Here is a 10,391-nt window from a genome sequence, read left to right as displayed (position 1 = left end):
CAGCAGAAAACCCTGGTAGCAGAGGGTGATGCCGGATGCTGCAGCAGTGGGGAAAACCTCAGGCGGTGTGCTCATCCTACTTGACACTGGAAAATCACCCAATTGACATAAACCGCATAGAAATCCATGGTTATTAGTTCTGCTGGTGGCCAAACTACCTTAAAGAAAACAGTTTTTCTGTTTTCCTACTACGCTAACTCTCTCTGCATGTAAAGTTTGTGTTTTAGCCATTTGCCTTGCTTACTTTTTGAGTTTTAAACGCCTGGGAGCATGAAGAGAAGCCCAATGTCATCAGGGATTCTCAATCCTCTGTCTCTCTTACAGTATGCACCCTGGGCCAATGATGAGAGCCTTGGAGGCATTGAGGGAAGTCTCTCCAAGTTAAAAGCAGCGGATCCAAATTTTAGTGAGTATAACCTTTAATTCTTAGCATGGAAAGTGCTGGACAGTACCTGGTGTTTAACTCACTTAAGGGGAAGGTGGTGGCTTACACAATTCTGTAGAACTTCTCCAGAACCTAGAGCAGGCTGCGATGGTTTTGTGGGGGGTTTTTCTTTTCATTTCTTTTTAAATGGCTGTCGTGAAAAGCCTCTAAGCACTTTTGGCTTATGAGAGTCCTGGACCGCTGTGACTACAAGTTGGTCTTGTTTAAAATAAACAACCCCTCCTCGTGTTTATGTAGAGAGGGATGTCGTGCTGTACAGCTGAGCTTGTAACATGCTGTTTTCCGTAGCAGTGGGACACGTCATTGCTAATGGTTTGGAGCTGATTGGCACTGGAAGTTCAGTGCGGCTCAACAAGGAGCTGGATGGTGCGATGAGGACGATGATGACGCTTTCAAAAGCTCAGCCACTGACTGAGCGGGAGAAGCTTCACGTAGCAGCGTTGGACACGTTCGCCAGGGGGTAAGTCCACTGTCATCCCATTTAAAGGAGTGTGAAGAGGTTTAGCTACCACAGGTGGAAGTGACAGTTGGCAGTAGTGTTGGCTGACATTGCAGAATCACAGAATCATCTTGGTTGGAAAAGACCTTGAAGATCATCCAGTCCAACCATTAACCAGCATCCTGGCTTGTATCAGCACTAGCGTGGCCAGCAGGGACAGGGAAGGGATCTTACCCCTGGACTTGGCACTGGTGAGGCCGCACCTCGATGACTGGGTCCAGTTTTGGGCCCCTCACTCCAAAAAGGCCATTGAATGACTCGAGCGTGTCCAGAGAAGGGCAATGGAGCTGGTGCAGGGTCTGGAGCACAGGTGTGATGGGGAGCGGCTGAGGGAACTGGGGGGGTTTAGTCTGGAGAAGAGGAGGCTGAGGGGAGACCTCGTGGCCCTCTACAACTCCCTGAAAGGAGGGTGCAGAGAGGGGGGATGAGTCTCTTGAGCAAAGGAACAAGCGCCAGGACAAGAGGGAATGGCCTCAAGCTGCGCCAAGGCAGGCTTAGACTGGAGAATAGTCTGGAGAAAATCTGAGCACAATCGCTACTAAGGGGTTGAATGTTAAAAAAGTCTTAGAGGTAAATAATTTATTTATTTGCAATTTATTTGCAATTTATTTGAAAAGTATTACAGAGTAAAGGTGGTCTTGAACACAAAAATCTTTCCTTGCTCATATGACAAGATGAACCTTTTTTCTTCCATTTATTTTGCTGGTTTTGAGCCCTAAATGTGCTGATGTCTTTTCTCAGGCTGCCCTTAAAGTACACTGTAAAATAGATCAGTCTCACTGGGTTTGGTTGTTTTACAGATCAGAAGGTAAAAAAGGCTCCTTCTGAGCCTTTGCAATACAAAAGTAGCCACTTGCGCTTCTTCAGATGGTTGTTCATATACGGGTTGTTTCACCTCTCCATAGGTAGACATAATAACAGCTTGGAAGAGCTTGATCAAGACACAGATCATCACAAACATGAAAGAAGCCAGGAACAGGCCACCCAACAACCTGTCGGATGGAAATGCGGTATCTCTGAACGCTGAGACACAGTAAGAAAATATGGTCTGAGCTGAGTGAATCATGTTATTGTAATTCCATTCATGCTGCCCGAACACGAGGTAGCCAAAAGCTGTAAATGCAAAAAAGTACACCGCCGCCACGAGGGCCATTGAGGAGAGCCTGGGAAGGGCTGCCAGGATGGATCTGTGTGCCAGGCGCACATCATAAAAGAACTGAGCGTATTTCAGAGTTTTCAAAACTACAAGAAATGCTAAAAAGCCTGTCGTATTCCTTAAAATCTGATCTAAATGAGAAATTGCATGAAAATTAATGAAAGTATTTGGGTGAAGTAAGTAAAACTTCACTATATCGTCTCCCACCTTAAACTTTATGATCTGTAAAAAAACAGAGAGGAGGAATGCTGATTTTAAGCCAAAGTTGATTATGTTGGAAAATTTTTTGATGTAATCTTTTTTTTCTCGGCCTATGGTGAGAAGCTCATCTGCGATGTAAACGAACAGGAAGGCAAGAACAATTCCAGCCACAAACATCTGAGCTTTAGTTTGCTGATGAAAGATGGGGAGTGCAAAGGAGTGCACAGACAAACTTGGCTTTATCATCCCAAAAGGAGACATTTCAAATATGACTGAGAGGGTGCAAAAGAGGCCTGCATCTGAGTTAAATGTAGTCAGTTCAATGATCACAGCCCACGTGTTCTCATCAAGCCAGTTGCTCTGTTGGAGAGTGTCCAGCCTTGTCGTAGAATTAGGTCTTCCTTCTTCAGGGAAAAAGTAAAACACGTATCCTTCTGGGCCATATGTGTGCAAATCTCCATGTAAATAATATGTCCACGGAGTTCTGTTTTGGTGGTAGGTGAACCCTCCGTAACTGCTGGCCTCCTTGGAAAGAGACTGGTTGGCAACCTTTGTCCAGGTGCCAGCATAGTCACCTTTCTCTGGGATGTCCCTGCCGTATTTGTGAAGACAGTGGCTTTTACTGATCACAAAGTTATTGACGAAGCTGTGAGGATGGAAACATTTTTTCTCAGTGTTTTTAGCCCGCACTTGCCTCATCCTAGGCAAACCAATGATTTTGGAGCGGCTCTCGGGAAGGAAGGCTGGCTGCATTTCGTTGTGGACCAAAGGCAAGAATAAGTCTTTCACCCACACGTAGATATGTTCCGGCTTAAGTACCCCGGAGAGTCGTGGAGAGAATTGGTTGTGGATGAATCGGTTGTAGTGGAAACTGTTGGCGTTCTCAGTGGAATAGGCAAAATTTAATAGCAGTATCAAAAAGACAAGGTGGCTGATGAAACCTTTTGTGAAAGTAAATGCCTTGGCTTTAATTTTTGCCCTTTTCAAGATGTTTGCAATTTCATCAGCTTCTAAAGGCTTATACTGCTTGCTGCCCCTGACTTCAGCAAGTTTTGAGCGCACCTCTCTTATTTCATCTTCGCTCCTCATTTCTTTATCCAACTTAGTCTCAGAATACTCTTCCAGAGTTAACCATGGGATGTTTTCACAGGTTTTTGGATGAATTGTACGCATAGCTGAGAACAAAATGGCTTTTAGAATTGAAAAGAGAAACACTTTCTCAATAAAGGAGGTTGCAGATGCTAAAAGCCACTCTCTTGAAGTCTGATAGCCATAAGACAAACCATATGACACAATGAAAAATGATGATAGCCCCGTGACAGCTGGAACTAGTGCCCATGCGATATAGAAGCACCACCTCCGAAAAACTACGTGCAGTCTCTTGGGAAAGGGCGCGGAGCCAATGCTTAGTGGTTTCCTTTTTTCCTGAAAGTTGCCCCTTTCTTCTGCGTAATTATTACGGATATTGGCATTTGATTGCAGCCTTCTCTGGCAGGCCTTAGCCACTGGAGGGGAATTCACGGCTGTCGTCTGCGCCTCTGTTCCTATTACATTCGCATCGCTTTCAGAAATGGCGCAATTACTCCAGTTTTGGGGAGCTCCCTTGCTCGTTGTCTTTCTGGAACATGGCGGGCTCTGTGAGCTGCTGGGACCAGGAAGGTTCTCCAAGGGAGTAATATTCCTTGGTTGCGCTGAAGTTTCTGAAAGGTACAATTTTTGCAGACGTTCCTTCAAGTTCTTAAGATTTCCAGCCTGGAGAGGTGCATTTACCTTTGGGTCTGTCTGAGCCACGTCACGAGGAGAAGGCTTCTTCTGGGAGTACTTAAATAAGGCAGTTAGAATTATTTCCACAGGCATGGTAATCAAAGCACATTCAATTCCTAGTGCTATTGATCTCAGATACCTCAAGTGTACTGGAGATTCTTCATCCTTGTCAGTGTTAAAGAACATAATGTTAACAAGCAAGTCTATTAATAATACTGCTAAATACAGAGACAACCTTTGGAGCCTGCTGGAAGTGCCAGTGAGAACGTGAGCATAAATTGAGAACCACGGATGGCTCTCTGTCAGGCTGTTGGCAAGTTTAATCAAAAAACAGTCGATTGTGGGCAGAGGTGTCTTGGGGTTTGTGACGGAAAATGTCCTTTCTAGTAGGTGATCGCCCTTGTCGAGAGAAAGCCATTTCCTGCAGATGAAGAACCAGGTCGTCCTGGTGGTCACGTTCTCAACTTTGGCTCTGCTTAAGAACCAGCTTGGAGATGGGCCCTTGTTATTGTGCCAGACCCTGAAGGAACAAATGTCTCCCAAGTCCTTCTTAGTAGTTAACAGAAAGCAATTGACGCTTCCTTGCTGGAAAGGTGAAAAATGCGGGTGCCGTAAACAATGGACGTCACTCGTGCCGTTCTGGCCGATGAGCTGAAGAAAGACATCTGCTTTGGTCCCAGCTCCCCAGCGACTGCCTGTGTGTAAAGTGACCAAAAAGCTCACTTTATCAAAGGGGTCGTTGTCTGGCAGAACTATAATGTTTTTCCTGCTTCTGTCAGCCCTGTCTTTTCTCACGGCCCAGAAGGACAAAAGAAAGTAGGCGGCAAAAATAAAGAGCACTGTTAAGAGGGTCACTGGGTTTCTAGGTATTTCTGCTATCAGGGTTTCTCCCAGGTCTAATGTGTTGGGGGGAACTAGTACTTTGGCTGCCAGGAACTTGATGTTGAACGTGGACGCACTTGACGCGGCGTGGACGGACAGACGCCTGCGACTCCGCTTCATATTGCAGACACAGTGGACCCTCTGCCAGTTGGTCAAGGAGCCAAGCCTGCACGTGTCTTCTCTCCACAGGCTTCGAATCCCATCCAGAAATAAGCACTGATCGCTAAAAATGTGTATTCTCACGAGTCTCTGGGTTTGGTACCTTACGACGTAGGGCGTCACCAAGACAATGGAGATGTTGTGAGTGTCTGTGCCACTTCCTTGAGCTGTGGCTGTCAGCAGTGACTCTGGGAGACAGATAATATAGGGGCCCTCAATGTTACAGTCAGCGCTAGCTGTCTCATTTTTGCTTGCAGCTGTTGGCATGTTGTGAAAAGCAGAAAATGAGGCTATGGGAGGAGCATGCGTGACATTGGCGCCTGTAAATACTAGCACCTTGAAAGTAGCTTTTAATTTTGTCAGGATCTGGATGTAGATGCTCCTGCTGTTTCTGTTGACTTCAAAACTAAATCCTCCAGTTGTGTAAGCTTGCGTTTTATCAGGTCCCATTGCTAGCTGAAAAGTTGAAGATTCCTTATCTTTCCTAGCAACAGTAATTTCTGCTCCTTCAGGCACGATCCCTAGTAGATGCCCGTTAGCCTTGGTCTCTGCCATTTTGAACCCCAAGACCGTTGTTGCAATTTCTGATGCGTAACCTAACCAAGGGAAGGGGTTCTCCTCAAACTCAAAAACGGCAGTGGAAATCACAGCATCCTGGGGCAATCCAGGATAATTTCGTTTTTTCAGTGAGGGATAAAAGCAATTTCTGCAGGTGTTTCTGGTAGAGAAAGCATTTGCAATGTTCCAGGCTTCATCTTTCGTCAGAGTGATATTCCAGTGTTTCGTTTCCATTAGAGTTTCTGTTTCGCCAGGGACTTTGCCCTGGAAAACGATCTCCATTAAATTTTCCATGATGGAGAAGACTTGTTGAACTCCGTTGACGTTGACATTCCTGTGGCGCAGAAGAGCAGCTCTCAGGATGTTGGACAAGCCTCTTAGTATTCCACTGCTTTGAATTTCTGCTTCCTCAGACCAGTGGCTCTCATTCCTCTGTACCTTCAGCGTTCCCGTTACTTCTGACAGTTTCCTAATGGCGAGGTCTTGCGATCTGACGGTCACTTCGTCAGCTTCCTCTGTGACTTGAGAAAGAGAAGCGACTACTTGGTTGATGTCCATTGTGCTCTCAACTGAAATATTCAGGACTGTTTCAATGAGGCTTTCCCGAAACTGAGCCTTCGGGAGCTGGAGAGTTGGTGTGACTTTAATATGGTTTAAGACTGAGGCCGCCACATAAGCCAAATAACCCGCGCTAAAATAATTTCCGGTCTGGAGATAAGATGTCATCGGCGCGCTTAAGCCGCTCACTGAGGCCAGCAGTTCGTGAAACACAACAGCTGGTGGCTGGCTGTTAACTGGGTTCTGCACGCGGGCATATAAATTCACTTGGGTAAACGCCCCAAGGGAATTATGGACTTGGACGTAAAGCTTCAAGGTGTACTTCTGAGAGGGCACTCCGACTGGGAGAAAAGACGGAGGAGTTCTGGGCTCATAACCAAAGTACAGAATCGTGCCAAACGTGTTTTCCTCCACAGAAGTTATTTTGGTCGTTTGGGGTACGTTGGAAGCTACAATCACTTTATACGTCAGAGGTAAATTGCTGTCAGAAAATCCACTGCAGTGAACAGCAAATTTTGTCAGAAAGGCTGTACCCCAGCGTGGGTTGATGGCACACTTGCCAGCCCTAGGAGGAGAATTCACCTTAAACGCGTGTCTGTAGACCGAGGACCTCCCGTCCCAGGTAGTTACTTTTAACAGGAGAACGTAGGATCGATGTTCAGTCTTTGTAAATGTCAGAGCATTTATAGACAGGTAAGCCCCAGACCTCCCCGTTGAGGTTCTGGAAGACCAGTCAAAGCTAACTTCTGTAGAGTTTTCTGAAAAAAGAGACCAGTAGTAGACTGGCTGGCTGGTTGTTCTACAGTTTAGGCACTTTCCAGACAAGATAAATCTCTCTGTTGGAATTAGAGTGCTACCACAGTTTTCAAGGCATACCACGTTCAGGAGGAGTGGGGAGCCAGGCCGCACATCTACAGTTTGGTCAGCGTAGCTCCTCCTTGTATCCTTTTGAATCTCTAGACGAAAGTAGTATACGCTGTTTCCTGGGAGGGATTCTGGTGGCATTGCTTGAACTGGACCGGAGGGTGTTAGCCATTTCAAATCCCTCTGGGCCGGATGGCATCTCTTTCCCGGGCTGACTTGCATGTTTTCATAGTCTGACACCTCTTTAGTACAGTACCAAGTAAATGTGATTCCTTTTAGTCCTTCCTGTGAGTCAGGATCGTAGGACGCGGAGCCATCAAGAGTCCAATTATCAGAAAAACCCACTGTGCGGAACGTGCCTCCCACAATATTTGCCACTAGGTCGTTTCTCTCGATCTGAACGTAAATTTTATCTGTGCCCCTGAGGACTATTGAGGTCCTAATCGGGGTTATCGCAACAGTGAAATTAAACAGATACAGCCCGTAATCTAAAGTAAAACTGGGAACGGTTAAGTGTATCATATCTACACCATACATCCCAGAAGAGTTGATTGGGTTTGTCCAGTCCGGAATAGTTTCTGTGTCCTTAACAGAATAGATTCGCCACAAGGGTTTGATAGATATACCAACGTTGCAGCATTGTCGCACGTCGGCAAAGAGGAAAAAAGATGCCCCCTTTTTCCGGCGCAGGACGGAGGTATGAAGAGCAGGCCTCCGAATGCGCACACTGTGTATGTAACAGGCTTCCTTCCGGCAAGCCACCTGTGCTTCTATGTTTTTTGCGGTGTAGTTGTTAACTGTGACTCTTAAAAGAGCCGGTGTACGTGCACTTCTGCTACAGTTCACTTTTGCCACAAAGCCCGTGTATTTCTCTGGATCAAAGGGTAAAGCAGAGCGACGGACAAAACGCGTGGCGTTTCTTACGTGGTCGTTGTATGTGTACGTGCTGTTCTGGAGAAGGCGGTCTTTTTGCGGTCCAAAAAGCTGCAGGTGGAAGGTCCACGCGCACTGTAGCATCGGATGTTGTGCAGGGATAAACCACACTAAGTAGGTGAAGCCTTGCAGAAAGGAAGGACGGCTGCCGGTGAAGACGTGGACTTCAAGGTCTCTTTTTGCTGGAGTCCTCTTCTGATTGATGTAAAGGTACATATTGAACTTGTACCACTGGAAGGCCACAAACTCTATGGAGAGTAAGTAGGAGAGCTCCTTGTGTCGGTAGAACACAGTGCGCGTGTGAGGGCCATCTGTGGAAATGGAGGTTTCGTTTTCTTCGGTTGTGTAAAGCGTTCCGTGGTTGTACTTGAAAGTGTAAGTGCTGCTGTTGGTGTTCCCTGGGTGAAGGTTGACGTGGATGGGAGGTTCTCTGCCTGCCGTTAGGGTCAGGGTACCGTTGAGTAGATGTAGTTCTCCCGTCGATTCCTTGACCCTCTTTCCATCAACGTGGAAGTAGATGCTGGCCACCACCATCTCACCCAGGCTCTGAGGCGTGAGAACGGCACAGAAGTTGCTCTGCAGCGTAAAGGAACCGTAGGAACGGAGCCAACCTCCTATGGCCTGCGTGTCCACCAGTCTGTAGGCCAGTGTCCTCGGGGAGAGGGGCTGAAGCCTCCAGGAGAGGCCGAGGGGCTGCTGAGGAACGCTAAGGAGCTTGGAGCCGATGCTGAGGACATGCAGCAAGTCACGCTCTACCTTGAGAGAGAGGTTGAGGCTGATCTGAGGCATCTGCTCGATGCTGACCGAGGCAACGTGGAGCCCGTGGTGCCTGTAGCGCACGGTCAAGCGGTAGCTGTAGTAGGTGGCGCAGGTCTGTCGCAGCTCGGCTGTTGGGTAGACGGTCGGTGGCAGCGGGTCTTGGTGCTCGCTGCTGGGAAGGAGGAGGGTAGAGGGGCTGCCTCCCTGGCTGCTGAAGCGGTACTTCCAGCTGGCGCTCTTGAGGCGCGCACACCAGCCCAGCTCCACCGGCTGCCGCGCGGGGATCAGGCGCGTCTGCGGCCAAAGCACGAACAGCCTCATCTCCTGCCCGCACATCTCCACGGTGATGTCGTGGTGGAAGCACTCGGGTGCAGTGCAGGAAGCTGACGAGCATCGCACGGTGAGGAGGATGGAGGCCCCGGGTGGAGGAGCGCTTCCTGGCAGGAGGCCTGTCTGCAGCGTCACCTGGCCCGACCAGCGCGAGGTGTTTGTCACCTGAGTCGAGTTCAAGGACCAGAAGCAGCGAGGTGGGGGTGGCAGCCGACCGTCTTTCCCCTCTGGCTCTGCTCTCATGCCCGGGGCGGGCTGGTAACGCAGGTTCATGGTGCTGTTCCACAGGCACGAGACCCAGCGCTCGCTGTCCCGCTGTTGAGAGACTTGCCCGTGAGGGCCCGAGCAGGTGACTAGCAGGGGTGGTGGCCAGAGACGGGGCAAGGGGGCCGCCGAGCCCCAGGACCAGATGCCCAGCAGCAGAAGGACGAGAAGACGGAGCAGTGTCATTGCGGTATGAGGTGAAGGAGGGAGAGCAGCTACCGGGGTGCAGCCTGTTGGTGGTGTAAAAGGAACAAGCTTTAGAAAACTCTTTTCTCTTAGGATAGTATTATTAGCAGGAATAATTAATAAATAGATACTGGTTTATAGGTTTAATTAATAGAGCACAGGTGCTCTAGGAACAATATTGACAGTTTAAGCAACTTAGAAAAGCTAGGTAATGCAAAGCTAGGCAAGATTATTGATTATTGGTATATTTGGTATAATAGAGGTCAACAAAGAAAGAAAACCTCTTTGATAAAAGCTAAAGGGAGTTTACTTCCTTCAGCTCCTGAAGCTGAAGAAACCGAATTCCCTTTTAGAAGTACTGGCATGTATCCAATGCGTTTGGATTCCAGCCCAAACCCTAGAGCGGGCCCTGGTGCAGGCACCGACGTCTCTCCGGTAACAGGAGTGATGGGACATGAACCTTGGAAGCAAGGGGATTTAGTAGCTTGGCAGGCAAAAACGCCTCGCTGACGAGCTGATGCTGCAAAATGCGCTCAGCTGTTGTTGGGAATTGTCACTGTTTACACCCCTGATTGGAATGATATGAAAACTTTATTAGGAGAACTATTTCAGGCAGAGACAAGGGAAAAGATTTTCCAAAAAGGTAAGAGAGTAACTAATTGGACAAAAGCTTTGGAATGCAGACAAAGATCCGACGAGCACGCGGGTGATTACTAGGGCCGACTGAAGGCCACTTTAATGATGGGGGTATGACCCGTGACAATTTCCAAGAGCCACTAGCTATTAGTGTTTTTGTAGAAACTCATGCCAGGCTGGCAAGGTAAAACATTAGG

General features: G+C 47.9%; 1 protein-coding gene and 1 pseudogene across 1 annotated transcript in view; one reads left to right on the top strand and one right to left on the bottom strand.

Annotated features, from left to right (window-relative positions):
• Positions 1-1,606: 1,606 nt before the first annotated feature.
• On the bottom strand, positions 1,607-9,576 carry LOC141944847 (polycystin family receptor for egg jelly-like; annotated as a pseudogene).
• The window catches only part of TTC38 (tetratricopeptide repeat domain 38), a 33,608-nt gene continuing 25,074 nt past the window's right edge, over positions 1,858-10,391 (top strand). The window contains exon 1 of the mRNA XM_074872098.1: positions 1,858-1,977. The gene's annotated coding sequence lies outside the window, so the exon portion shown is untranslated. The remainder of the gene's footprint in view (positions 1,978-10,391) is intronic.

The sequence above is a fragment of the Strix uralensis genome, chromosome 5, assembly GCF_047716275.1.
Source record: "Strix uralensis isolate ZFMK-TIS-50842 chromosome 5, bStrUra1, whole genome shotgun sequence".
Lineage (NCBI taxonomy): Eukaryota > Metazoa > Chordata > Aves > Strigiformes > Strigidae > Strix > Strix uralensis.
Note: the sequence above shows the minus strand (reverse complement) of the source record. Positions and strands in the feature narration are given on the sequence as shown.